At 43.3% G+C, this 13,637-nt stretch overlaps 1 protein-coding gene across 1 annotated transcript in view; it reads left to right on the top strand.

Moving 5' to 3' along the window:
- LOC311047055 (uncharacterized protein) overlaps positions 1-13,637 on the top strand; it is a gene marked incomplete at its 3' end in the record, with an annotated part of 136,933 nt that overhangs the window by 49,460 nt on the left and 73,836 nt on the right. The window lies entirely within an intron of this gene.

The following is a 13,637-nucleotide window of genomic DNA, read 5'->3' as shown; positions in this document are numbered from 1 at the left end:
TTCCATTAGTCTCCCATCTAAAGTTGCTATTTTTAGTGTTGTATTTATTATTAACCTATATATTCACCATGTCTATGTACAGTACAACAAAGTACAACAACAACAACAACAACAACAACAACAACAACAACAACAACGTAAAAGAGAAGATTTTCAGATCGTATAACAGAAGATACCACCATCATGTCTGAAGCATGTTGGAAGTTTTTCTCCCCCCCGCTGTAAATCAGGTGGAAATCATCCTGTAGGAGACATTGTATACATGAGATGCAAACCAGATGCCATCACATTGAGTGTATACTTGTAAATTACATTTGGTCTACCTGCAGGAGAATCATCTCTTTGTGAAAGTCTTGAGGAGCTTCAAGAAGTTTATAGTCACAGCCAACAACAACAAGTCACACCCATATCTAGGGCTATGATATGACATACAGTACATGTCATGCATTCCATGTACACAGCCATAGATCACTCCCATGCCCTCCTGTGTCGGGGAGTCATCATGGTGGCATTAAAGTTGTAGCACTGCGTGTTTACTCACCTAAATTGACCCAATAATTAATTGCTGTGACTTGGGGTCACCTATTCATCTAGTTTCATATCCATTTGAAGGTTTTGGCAGAACCAATAGCGACTTTACAGAAAAACAAGCCCAAAGTCGCTTATAATATGCAGACATGGCAACGCTGCTTCAGCTCTTGATTACCAAAAGACCTGCACCTGCTTGATTAGGTGCACCTGGGCCAGAACAAGGAATGCAGCCTTTGAAACACAGACTTCAATGTAGGGAGAGGACGAAGTGTGTTCCAGGGCTCTGTTTGTGCTTCTAAAATACACAGGTTTAATGAACATGTATCATGTTTCTTTACGTTCAAAGGTGTTATTGTAACCTGAACACCAGCACCCAGATAAAACACACCTAGATGCGTTGGTCAAGACCCGCCATTCCATTTTGAGAAGAAGAGAGAGGAGGAATGGAGAGCTGCAGAGGATGGAGGTTAGGCCTGTCATAATTATTACATCATCGACTAATCGTAATTATTTGAGATAATCACAATTATTTTGCATAATCGTCACGACCGTTTCCATGTTAGAAAAAAAATCACACATTTTCAAATGTAAAAAAAGCAGAAATGGCAGATCAACAAGCTTATTTCCAAGCTTATATTCCTATATGACCTAAGGCAGTACAACTTGTCAACCAGTAGGTGTCATACTAGAGTTTAAATTGATGTGGGAAAACCCTGGTAAAGCCAGACTAATCAAAGAGTAGGAACAACACCAACCACTGCAGATGTTATATTGTATACAAATATAGATTGTTTCATTCAAATATATTACTGGAGTGCAGCTTTAAACCTGTGTTTATCTGATCAGAATATGATCAAAATTAATCAAAGGTATTTACTTATGCTAAAGGCGAAGTTAACCTTATAAACCAATCAAAAGATGTTATGGTTGTATTATTGGTTAATCTTTCAAGGATGCTCGGTTACAGTGTAAGGCCAGTTATTTATTATGTAAATAAGGTTAAACACTAGCATTGTATGTAACAGCTACTTATTGAATATGATGAATGTCTTTAGTAAAATATTGCTGTTCGTACATTATCTGTAATGATTTATTCAATTATAATACTTGAAGTGATACATTGTTATTTGTGTTCCTATGTTTGAATTAGTTTTGTTTCTTATAATTCACTATGTTTCACTGTGACCCATCTTTAACATTGCCAGAGAAAGTCATTGCTGATGTACAAGATTAGTCCACTGTCTGAGACACTGATGGAGGATGCCATCTCAGAATAATAATAATTCAAATAATTCAAATAATATTAATGATAATAATAATAATAATAATTAGGATGCCATCTCAGAATGTACATGGGATGATGGCACATTGACTTAAGGAGAGGATTGTGCCCCTGTTGTATGCTTAAAGGCCATGTTTCCAAGGGCCAAAACCATCGCCTTTATGTTTAACCCGTTTCAATTGAAACCGTTTCAATTGAAACGGGCCTCTGACTGATACCGTCAGTTCCGTTATTAGCTCTTGAAACAGGCCTCCAGATCCTTAAGGCCGCACCTGGTTATGACCCTTAGGGTCATGTATAACTTGTTAGGGTCATTGGTATTGTGTATTGTCCTGTGTGGTGTTGCCCTGTGAATGTCTTTCTTCCCTCATTTGTGTGTGTGTGTGTGTGTGTGATTGAGTAGAGATGAGTGGCTGATTGACTAAGCAGCTGGTGTGTGTTAATGGTGACTGGACGTGAGCCGTTGACTATTGTGTGTGCGTATGAAAACGCGTCGCTCCGCACCACGTTTGGAGCTTGTAGATCTGCTACTTTTGATACTTTTGTTTGACGCTGCAGATGATCTCAAGTAGGGCATTCATTTACGAAAAAACACAAAAAGCTAAAACATGGAGATAAGAGGTGTCTGCCCGACAGCAACGATATAATTAACAACTAAAATGACACAGATACTATCCCAGATTTAAAGGTATGACAACGTACAGGCTTTCCAGGTCTGAATGGGTTAGATTTGCCAGTGTTAACATGGGTTTAGTTTACTGCCTTGTAGGGCTGGGTGGTCATGTTTTTCTTTTGTTAAGAAAGATTGATTGATATGTGTTGTATGTCTTTGGTACTGTTTTTAACTTGTTTATTGTACACACACACACACACACACACACACACACACACACACACACACACACACACACACACACACACACACACACACACACACACACACACACACACACACACACACACACACACACACACAGTGTCCACAGTCCATGTGGGCTTCCAGTAAATGACAAGGCTACGCACGCTTGGCATCAGTGCTTACTCATGTGACATGTGCCTCAGAGTTTACTTTATTTGTTTATTTAGATGGGATGCCGCGTGCCCGCGTATTAAGTTAATGAACAATTCACATCAATGTAATGTGATGACTTGGCAACCACTTGGCTGGAAATTCAAATAAGGGACACAGTACCGGGCATCCATTATTTCCAAGAAAATAAGGGCTGTCAAAGGGACCTCAGCAGTGCTGCAGGCTGATCACCTCCCTGCCACACTCCATTGATGCAGTAATTTGTGTAAAAGAAGCCCCCATGCCGAATATTGAGTGCATAATGAATGAACATACTTTTCACAAGGTTGATATTTTGGTATTATAAATACAATTTTTTATTGGTCTTTCCATATTTTGAGATACTGGATGTTTGATTTTCATGAGCCGTATATCATGATAATGAAGATTAAAGGAAAAAAAGGCTTGAAATGTTTCACTTTGTGTAATTACGGGGCCAGGCTGCCAGCATGGCTCCGTTTTGATATTGGCATTATTCTTCCGATTCTTCTTCTTCTTCTTCTGCCACTTTTAATAACTAATGTCAGTGCCCCTTTAGTTGTTGTTGGAATGTTTGTCAAGTACATTTGCACACATACAGTACCTGTTGACCTCTGCATTTAACCCATTCTATCTATTAGCAGTGGCGCCTGGGGCGAGCCTTTAGGGGTTGCAAGCTTGTGATGAACATGGTTGTTTTAAGAGTAATGAGTGTGTGACCCCTGGTGGCAAAAAAGGTCACAACTTAATTAAATTCCATGAGTCTTGAGTGTGTGCACTCTGCATTAGTGATGGGTGGTTTTCAGTGGTGTAAAGTAACTAAGTACATTTACTCAAGTACTGTACTTAAGTACAGTTTTGAGGTACTTTTACTTTACTGGAGTATCCAATTGTCTATACTTTTACTTCTACTCCACTACATCTCAGAGGCAAATACTGTACTTTTACTCCACTACAATTATTTGAAAACTTTAGTTACTAGTAACTTTGAAGATATAAATTAAAGCATTATAAAACATACACTTTAGCCCTATTTTATACATAGGCTATTTTATATCAAGTACATTTTTAATTCTGTACTTTTACTGTAACAGAGTACTTCTACATTGCAGTATTGATACTTTTACTTAAGTAAAACTTTTGAGTACTTTTTCCACCACTGGTTGTTTTTCACTAGACTAGACAATAGCGCTGGTGAATGGTGAACGTGAACAAATCATTTGAACGGATCATTGCCGATTCTTTACGTTTTTTTTACTGCATGCTAAAAACCACTGCAGCTCTGATTTTAAAGAACTCCCATTGTTTGTCTGTTACACCCTGAAAACCCAGTTGAGCCCAATGATAACTTTAGTTCAATCTGCTCTGTAAATATGCTATCTGTTATTTCCGCCAATCACCTGTTTTGTAACGGATCTAGATGTTTTAAGCCACACATTACCACCTCCATGAACAGGGTTTTCGAGGGCCAGCAGCAGGGTGCTGCAGGAGTCCGAGGGTTCCAACTTCAGAACCAATGGTCTACACATCCTCCCCAGGACAACAGTGCATGGGGCTGGGAAGCAACTGGGGACACGGTGTATATGGGTAAGTGGCATTGACTGAAACCACAACTGAAAATGTGTCTTTCTCATCCATGAAATGATAAACCTGTGAAAACTGGTGGCACTTGAAATTGTTCAGAGTAGACAATAGGCTCTATGCACAGCAGCCATATTGGGAATGAATTGGGCCCCTTCCTTACTTCCTTCACAGGTGTTACCGATGATAGTAATTAAGGCTCTGTTCCATTTAGTGTGGCATAGTGGTTGGCTTATTTTCAAGGACCCCCATAACTCTGAGAGTGTACAAATGGACCAAATGGACCCGTAAGGGTCCATTTGGTTCCTTTTGTACACTCTCAGAGTTACACAGCCACCATAAGGGGCCATTTGGGAACCAAAATGGAGTGTTTCTAGTGAGCCAACATGCACAATATCAGCACCCTGACCAGAATGGAACAGAGCCTCATTAGTATCATTGGTAACACCTGTGAAGGAAGTAAGAAGAGGCCCAATTTATTTCCAATATGGCTGCTGTGCATAGAGCCTATTAGACCTGTTACTAAACCATCCCCCATTTATGACTGTATGTGTGGGATTCCTCTGTGTGTGGTTCCTGCTGTACTGTCACTGACTTTGGGTTGCCATTCGACACAAATACAGAATCAAGGTCTGGTGATATTCCCCCTCACCACCACCCACAAAAAAGAAATCATACAGTTGTGTAGCACCCCGGTACTGTGTTCAAAGGAATAAACGGGGCGCTTGAGTTCGTTACCTTTTACTTTTTAACCCTGTATTTATATTATAAACCACAAGGCTGATTAACTGGAAAGTAGACCTATTTCAAATAATTCTCTCAGACAACACTTTAAATGTAAATCAAATTTACTAGGGTTGTTAGTTTAACACAAAGTGTTTTACCCTTTTTTAAAGTTAAGATGAAATAAAAACATGAAATAGACATACAGCACAAATACAAACAGAATGTAAACCTTTGTTTCAAAAATACCTTAGGCCTTAGGCCTTTTTTAACCTGATGAAATCAGATGAACTCTACCTAATGTAGTTTCTTAATTACTGTTACACTTCAAGGTCAAAATCACACTTGACCGGTTAAATCAAAATATCCAAACCCAACTCTCAAAATGTCCTTTAACTTTCTTGGCAAAATGCAAAACCCCTATTACCTTGCTTCAACCAAAAACATAGGCTATCACTATTCCTAAATAGATAATACAGAATACCTTAATGCACTTAAACACACAGTGGGCCCACACACGTGCACGCACACATACACACAACAAAAAAGTTGCAGGCCTGATCGTGGTGATGGTGGAGCGATGGGTCGATGGGTGATGTGGCCCTCAGTCCTCTGTCCGTGTTGACACACGAGCGCACAAAAGTCATTAACTCACAGTTCTTGTTCAGTTCTGGAGACTAGTTCGTGAGGTGAAAATGTTTGTGGGGTGAAGCAAACAGCAGGAATCCTCGTTATGAATACCCTCCAAACTGTCCTCAAAAATCAGTACTGGTGTCCTCGGGTTGAGCGACTAACTGATTTTTCCCCTCCGCATAAACACACTTTTAACTCTCACTTATGACTTCTTTTAACTCACTAATGCCATACAAAACAGAAAATAATTAGGCACTGGGCCTCAGAACAGCAGCAGCTCCAACTTGGCTTCTCCTATAGTCCAACCTGTGTCAGGCCAAACACTCAGGTCATACAGGTGATACTGTTCAGCAATCATCCCCTCTCCCCACTCTTACAATTGAGAAGTCCCCAATCAGCACACACCACTTGATCATACATCACACAGCATGAAAAACATCAAAGACAAACACATCAATTACCTCGTTAACTACAACTAGTTTACTCCTTGCTCAGTAAACCCAGCAGCACTGGCCCACCTGTTTTACATGACTACTCGTTATTGGGTTTTTTCCACTGTCTCTCAATGAATTTCACCTTTTAACACACCATGACATGCACTTTTAACATAAGTCTTTTACCAAAACCTATTTATTTAGAGATCTCTTTATGACGGACAACTATTTATTAAAGGCATACATTTTTAACTTAGTCAACTGTTTTAGAATGACTTAAACTAAATGTATTAGAATAGGGATAAGGGCATGAACTAATCACTGGGCTACACCCTCCCCCTTCTTAGATTTTGATGTCCTCATCAAATGACATGGCACTAGCCCATTTGCAGCTTCTTCCTCTTCGTAGTACAATCAGGACATCTTGCCATGGGGTGACACCACACAGTGTGACAAAGTCTGTCTGGATCCAAGTACGTACTGCACTGTACGAGCGCTCCTTTACTCAGTATGGACCAGGATTGAGTGGAAGGTTTTCCCAACTCAGTATAACTGAAACGATCAACTGGTCTTCTCTCCCTCCGTGGGAGTCTCTGTGAGGACTCTTCAGTCACAACAGGTAACTGAGGGTTATCAATTCCTTCTCCCCCTTCTAGACTTGTGTCCTCCACAGGGTCTAAGGGAACTGAACCAGCTATAGGTTCCACATCAGGGCCTACAGGTTGTATTGCCCTGGCATCTCCCATATCCTCATCTAGAGGAAGTGTAGCTTGAGATTCATCAATTACAGGATGGACCTCCTGAACAGGGGGTTCAGGTAGTGTCAAGGACTCATTCCCTGTCTCATGGTCTCCATCCATAACTCGTGGTTGCGACATGTCCATGTCCTCATCCTCCGAGTCTGATGATGTAATATCTGCTAACTCAGACCTCTCATCACTGTGTTCTGTCTGGGTCACTGGCTGTTTGCCATGTGACCTTGTCACAGACTTTTGAGCAGGCTCTGGTTCATCGGTGTCGACTGGGAGTCGAACCAAGTATCCAATTGGCAGCAGGTGATTTCGGTGGACCGTTTTCACCTTTCCAGTTCCTCTTTCCGGTTTTATGGTATAAACTGGAAGATTTGGCATCTTACTGACAACCACGTAAGGCACAGCTCTCCATTTATCCTGCAACTTGTGTTTGCCGGTTAATCCAAAGTTTCGGAGCAAAACTCGATCTCCTTCTTCCAACACTTGATCTCGTACTCGTTTATCATGTGCTCTTTTGTTCTTCTGATGGTTCTTGGTTGCAGCGTCTGATGCTAACTGGTATGCGTTGCGTAGGTCAGACCTTAGCTTAGCTACATACTGGTGGTATGGAACTTCTGCATCCCCATCAGGAGAAACGCCAAAACAGAGGTCAACAGGCAACCTTGCTTCTCTTCCAAACATTAAAGCATAGGGTGAGTATCCCGTGGCCTCATTCCTGGTGCTGTTATATGCATGCACTAATTGGCTTATGTGCTGACTCCATTTCTGTTTCCGTTTTGGATCCAAAGTCCCCAGCATGGAGAGGAGGGTCCGGTTGAACCTCTCCGGTTGAGGGTCTCCCTGGGGGTGGTAAGGAGTCGTACGTGATTTCCTGATCCCCAACATTCTCAGTAGCTCTTTGATTAGTTGGCTCTCAAAATCACGCCCCTGATCAGAATGTATCCTGGCCGGAAGGCCATAGTGGATGAAGTATTTCTCACAGAGAATTTTGGCTACCGTTGTGGCCTTCTGGTCTTTCGAGGGAAATGCTTGCGCATAACGCGTGAAATGATCAGTCACTACTAATATGCTTGACATTCCCTGGGAATCTGGCTCAAGAGACAGAAAGTCAATGCATACCAGGTCAAGCGGTCCCTTGCTGGTGATCTGCTGCAAGGGCGCAGCTCGCTGGGGAATAGTCTTGCGTGCTATGCAGCGGCCGCAATTCTTGATGTACTGGTCAATCTCATTAGCCATCTTAGGCCAGTAGAACCTTTGTCTAACCAGCTCTGTGGTTTTCTCAACTCCTAGATGTCCAGACTCATCATGCAAGGATGCTAGTACCGCTGGTATGTACTCCTTTGGTAGTACAAGCTGTTGCATATCTTGTCCAGATGGATTCTTTATCACTCTATGGAGTAGGTCTTCCCTGACCTGCAGCTTTGGGCCTTCTCTCCTCAGCAAGGTTACTTCTAGGCCCCCGCCCTTTACTGCTCTCGACATCTGTCCATCTCTGACCGCTTGTTTCACAGGCGAGATGAGCGAGTCTCGGTCTTGGGCTTTGATTAGATCTCGCCTACTGAGTTGCTCGAGACCACCAATCTGCAGGAGTGTTGGGCAAGCGTAGCATTCAGGGATGGCGTCTGGATCAACTCCCAGCTGTTCTGCACAGTAGGGGGAAACACCAGACAACTCTTGACAATGAATGGGTTTGCATAATGCCTGTATGCCATCTGGGGGAATCTCAATCCACTCCCCTCTTTCATCCTTCCTTGACAACGAGTCAGCATCAATGTTATCCCGACCTGGCCGATACTGGATGTTAAAGTTGTAGGTAGCAAGGGCTGCTAACCATCGATGACCAGTCGCGTTTAACTTGGCTGTTGTCAATACATATGTAAGAGGGTTGTTGTCAGTTCTCACTGTAAACTGAGCTCCATACAAGTAGTCGTGGAACTTATCAACAACTGCCCATTTCATTGCCAGGAATTCTAACTGATGAACTGGGTAGTGCTGTTCTGAAGTGCTGAGCTTCCGACTGGCAAAGGCAACAGGTCTCAGACCCTCAGGATATTGTTGGTTAAGGACTGCGCCTAGCCCATTGAGGCTGGCGTCCACATGGAGAACGTACGGTTTGGTGGGGTCGGCAAAGGCCAGCACTGGTGCATTCGTGAGACAGTAGATGATCTTCTGGAAAGCATCAGTGCATGACTGATCCCAACGTACTCCGAAGGGCTCTGATTCCTTGTAGTATGACTTCTCTTTTGACTTGTTAGTCTTTTTACTTCTCTGAGCTGGAGGATACCCCTTGGTGAGCTCTGTAAGAGGTCTCACGATGGAAGAGTAACTTGCGATAAAACGGCGGTAGTACCCGCAGAAACCTAGGAACGAACGTAGGGACTTTAGATCTGTGGGTCGCTTCCAGCTAGCTACTGCTTCCACCTTGGTTGGGTCTGTGGCAATGCCATGCTCTGAGACGATGTGTCCCACATACTTCACTTGTGGCCTGCAGAATTGGCACTTGTCGATAGACAGCTTCAAACCACATTCTTCAAGTCGGTCCAGGACCTTAAGAAGACGGTCCTCGTGTTCCTCTAAGGTCTTCCCAAACACGATCAAATCGTCAAGGTACACTATCACTTCTAGGAGGTGCATGTCGCCAACGGCCTTTTCCATAAGTCGTTGGAACGTCGCAGGGGCTCCTGTGATTCCTTGTGGCATTCTTTCGAATTGGAAGAATCCTAGAGGACAGATAAAGGCTGTTTTTTCTTTATCCTCTTCGGCCATGGGGATCTGATAATATCCACTGCGTAGATCGAGGACAGAGAACCATCGGCTACCAGTCAGGCAATCCAAGGCGTCATCTATGCGTGGCACAGCATACTGATCCGGTATGGTTCTGTTGTTCAGTGTCCGGTAATCAATGCACATCCGCACACTCCCATTCTTCTTCCTGGCTATAACTATAGGAGAGGCATAGGGACTTCGAGACTCTTTTATGATCCCGGCAGCCAACAATCCTTGGAGATGGCGCCGAAGGTCATCCACATCTGCAGGTGCGATGCGACGGGATCTCTCACGGAAGGGCTTGGTATTAGTGAGTCTAATATGGTGTTCTACTCCCTTGGCGAGGCCCACATCCCATTCGTCCAGTGAGAAGACATTGGCTCTCTCAGACAATTTCTGGGAGAGTCTGTCTTTCCATCCGTTAGGAATTGGGGAGTCCCCAAAATCAAACAAATTTGGGTCAATGTTTGGGTGAGTCTCTGAGCCATTTTTCTGAGTCACAGTAACCGTATCCGTGACATACAGATGAGCTATCACGGTGCCAGGTGGAATGGAGGTCGCTTTCAATGACTCATTGCTTAGCAGCACTGAAAAGTTATTCTTGTTCAGGGTAGAGGAGAACAATACTGTAGGTTGTATGAATACACCTGCGGGGAGCTCTAGATCAGCAGGCTCTTCAGTCAGGAGGATATTGTTCCCCAGTGGCTTTATCTCTTCCACTTTGCAGCGGGCGATTTGCTCACTGGTGGGAGGGATAATGAGAAGTCCAGGACCCATCCACTTGACTTCCGCCACGACACCATCCAAGTTCTGCTCTGCTGTGGGTCTTAATGGTGGCTTCACTTTTGAGTCAACAGCACACACATGTAGAGAGTGATCTAGAGCAGTGACTGGTGATTTTCCGAAACCAGCTAATTGCCTGACCTTTCTTGCATTAGTGCCGACAAGGATGGGAGTTTGGTCAGAGCAGCGAGGATCCGGGCACACAAGAGCAAGGAGGTTTATGGCCTGGCGGTCTCCAGGGAACTCCACCTCAACTTCTATGTAGCCTTTGTATGGGTAGCTTTCTGCGGAATCACTGAGACCCCAAATGGCCAACCCACCAACAGGATGAAGAGGTACGTGCTTCAGGTATTTGGAATACCAGCTGTCAAATATGATAGTTACTTGTGACCCACTATCTAGAAGGGCATCACAAACGGTCCCATTAACCTTCACTGAGGTAGTGGAGGGTGGTCCTATCAGTCCTTCAGGAATGCAATGGGCTTGCATGATTTTCACAGCACTTTTATTTGCAAAAGCATTTTGCTCATTCTCCTCAGAACTGGCGTCTGGTTCTCTCGGTGGACGTTTAGCGCCACGCTGAGCACGAATCAGTTTTTGAATCACCTTCTGAGGGTTCTCAGGAGCTGTGCATCTTGTGGCGATGTGCCCATCTTCTCCACATCTGTAGCAGAAATAACCATTTGGCGATTTAGATGTGGATGGACGCGCTCCCTGTGTAGAGTGAGAGGGAGGCTCTTTGTTAGGTGGTTGTCCTGTGGAAGCTTGAGTGGGTTTCACAGACATTACTTTCATTTGTTTCTGTAACTTCCTCATTTCCTTTTTCAAGGCTTTTACGTCCTTGCTGTCTGTGTCTTCAACGTCATCAGTCCCAGACGCTGATTCTGGAACACTTGTGGCTTGAACTGGCTGTGTACCGGTCAGCTCGGCAACACGTGACTTCAAATCTCGTATTTCAGCTCTCAAGTCTTGTGAAGGCTGGTCACTTTTGATACCAACATGCTTTACTGTGGCATTCAACTTGCGTCTCGCAGACTCATATTCTTCTTCCGCTCGAATTTCATTCAGCAGCTCTAGAAAAGTAGGTGGTTGATCCTTCCGTTCTCTTAGTCGGAGATTAAGCATCATTATGTCAGACTCTGTAGCACCTTTAATGAGCTGTTCCAGGCGAGCTTTGCCCACTGAGGCAAATGGCATGCCTCCTTTCTGCACAACTTTATTTAGGGCTCTTTCCATTCTTCTTAGGAAGTCTGACATTTTTTCTCCAGGGTGCTGGCTTAGCATCCTAAAAGTGAAATACAACTCCTCTCCTGACTCAGATGTCCCAAACGTATTTTCTATGGCTTCGAGGTATTCGTGGGAAGTGGCATGAGGGTTTGTAAACCTCACTGCCTGGATTATCTCCAAAGCAGGTCCTTTCAAACTTTCAGCAATTCGCATTTTCTTCTCTTTGTCAGGCCGATCACTTTCCTCGACCATGAGACGGGCTTGCTCTATCCAGTTATCTAAGTGTTCCTCTCCGGCCGGGGTTGGAACAACTCCAGAGAATGTTCGCAGTCTTCTGAAGACATTTTCACCTGAAGATTTAGCAGTTTTTGCCATCAAGTCCCCAACGGCTCTAATTATGGCCTCTGGGGAACTGGCATGGAGTGTGGGGTCAACATTTGTCCCTTCTTCATCTCCAGCTGCAAGCCTCCAAGGCTCTGTTCTTCCCTCCGCCTCCACCTTCGGGGGTAGGTCTTTAGGATTCACCTTTTCACGGCATTCGCATAAAACTGTCAGACATTGCGTTTCGGGGTTGTAAGTCCGTCCCCGTACTTTCACACGCCCTAGTGCTTTGACAGTTTCCAGTGTAGTAGTTATGAGGTCCGTTTCAGTGTCTTCTGGGACGTCATGTACTAACAGAGCATATTCAGGGTTTAACCCTTCTCCCTTGCACCAGTTGAGGAACGTAGCCATTCTGTTAAGGTGTCAGGGGGTTTTGTTAGGGGGTTTTGACAATTGCTACTTTAGAACTAATAAGCTCAGGGTTTTTAGAGATAAGCTTTTAAGTCATTTTTTTGCCTAGTTAAACTCTCTGTTTACTAGTTTTGTTTTCTTCTTAACCTAAACAAAATATTGTTTTTAGTGGAAAGGAAAATTATCTCAGTAGTGCCTCCATTTTATGTAGCACCCCGGTACTGTGTTCAAAGGAATAAACGGGGCGCTTGAGTTCGTTACCTTTTACTTTTTAACCCTGTATTTATATTATAAACCACAAGGCTGATTAACTGGAAAGTAGACCTATTTCAAATAATTCTCTCAGACAACACTTTAAATGTAAATCAAATTTACTAGGGTTGTTAGTTTAACACAAAGTGTTTTACCCTTTTTTAAAGTTAAGATGAAATAAAAACATGAAATAGACATACAGCACAAATACAAACAGAATGTAAACCTTTGTTTCAAAAATACCTTAGGCCTTAGGCCTTTTTTAACCTGATGAAATCAGATGAACTCTACCTAATGTAGTTTCTTAATTACTGTTACACTTCAAGGTCAAAATCACACTTGACCGGTTAAATCAAAATATCCAAACCCAACTCTCAAAATGTCCTTTAACTTTCTTGGCAAAATGCAAAACCCCTATTACCTTGCTTCAACCAAAAACATAGGCTATCACTATTCCTAAATAGATAATACAGAATACCTTAATGCACTTAAACACACAGTGGGCCCACACACGTGCACGCACACATACACACAACAAAAAAGTTGCAGGCCTGATCGTGGTGATGGTGGAGCGATGGGTCGATGGGTGATGTGGCCCTCAGTCCTCTGTCCGTGTTGACACACGAGCGCACAAAAGTCATTAACTCACAGTTCTTGTTCAGTTCTGGAGACTAGTTCGTGAGGTGAAAATGTTTGTGGGGTGAAGCAAACAGCAGGAATCCTCGTTATGAATACCCTCCAAACTGTCCTCAAAAATCAGTACTGGTGTCCTCGGGTTGAGCGACTAACGGATTTTTCCCCTCCGCATAAACACACTTTTAACTCTCACTTATGACTTCTTTTAACTCACTAATGCCATACAAAACAGAAAATAATTAGGCACTGGGCCTCAG

The sequence above is a fragment of the Gymnoscopelus microlampas genome (assembly GCF_963454915.1).
Source record: "Gymnoscopelus microlampas genome assembly, chromosome: 6".
In the NCBI taxonomy this organism is placed as follows: Eukaryota; Metazoa; Chordata; class Actinopteri; order Myctophiformes; family Myctophidae; genus Gymnoscopelus; species Gymnoscopelus microlampas.
Note: the sequence above shows the minus strand (reverse complement) of the source record. Positions and strands in the feature narration are given on the sequence as shown.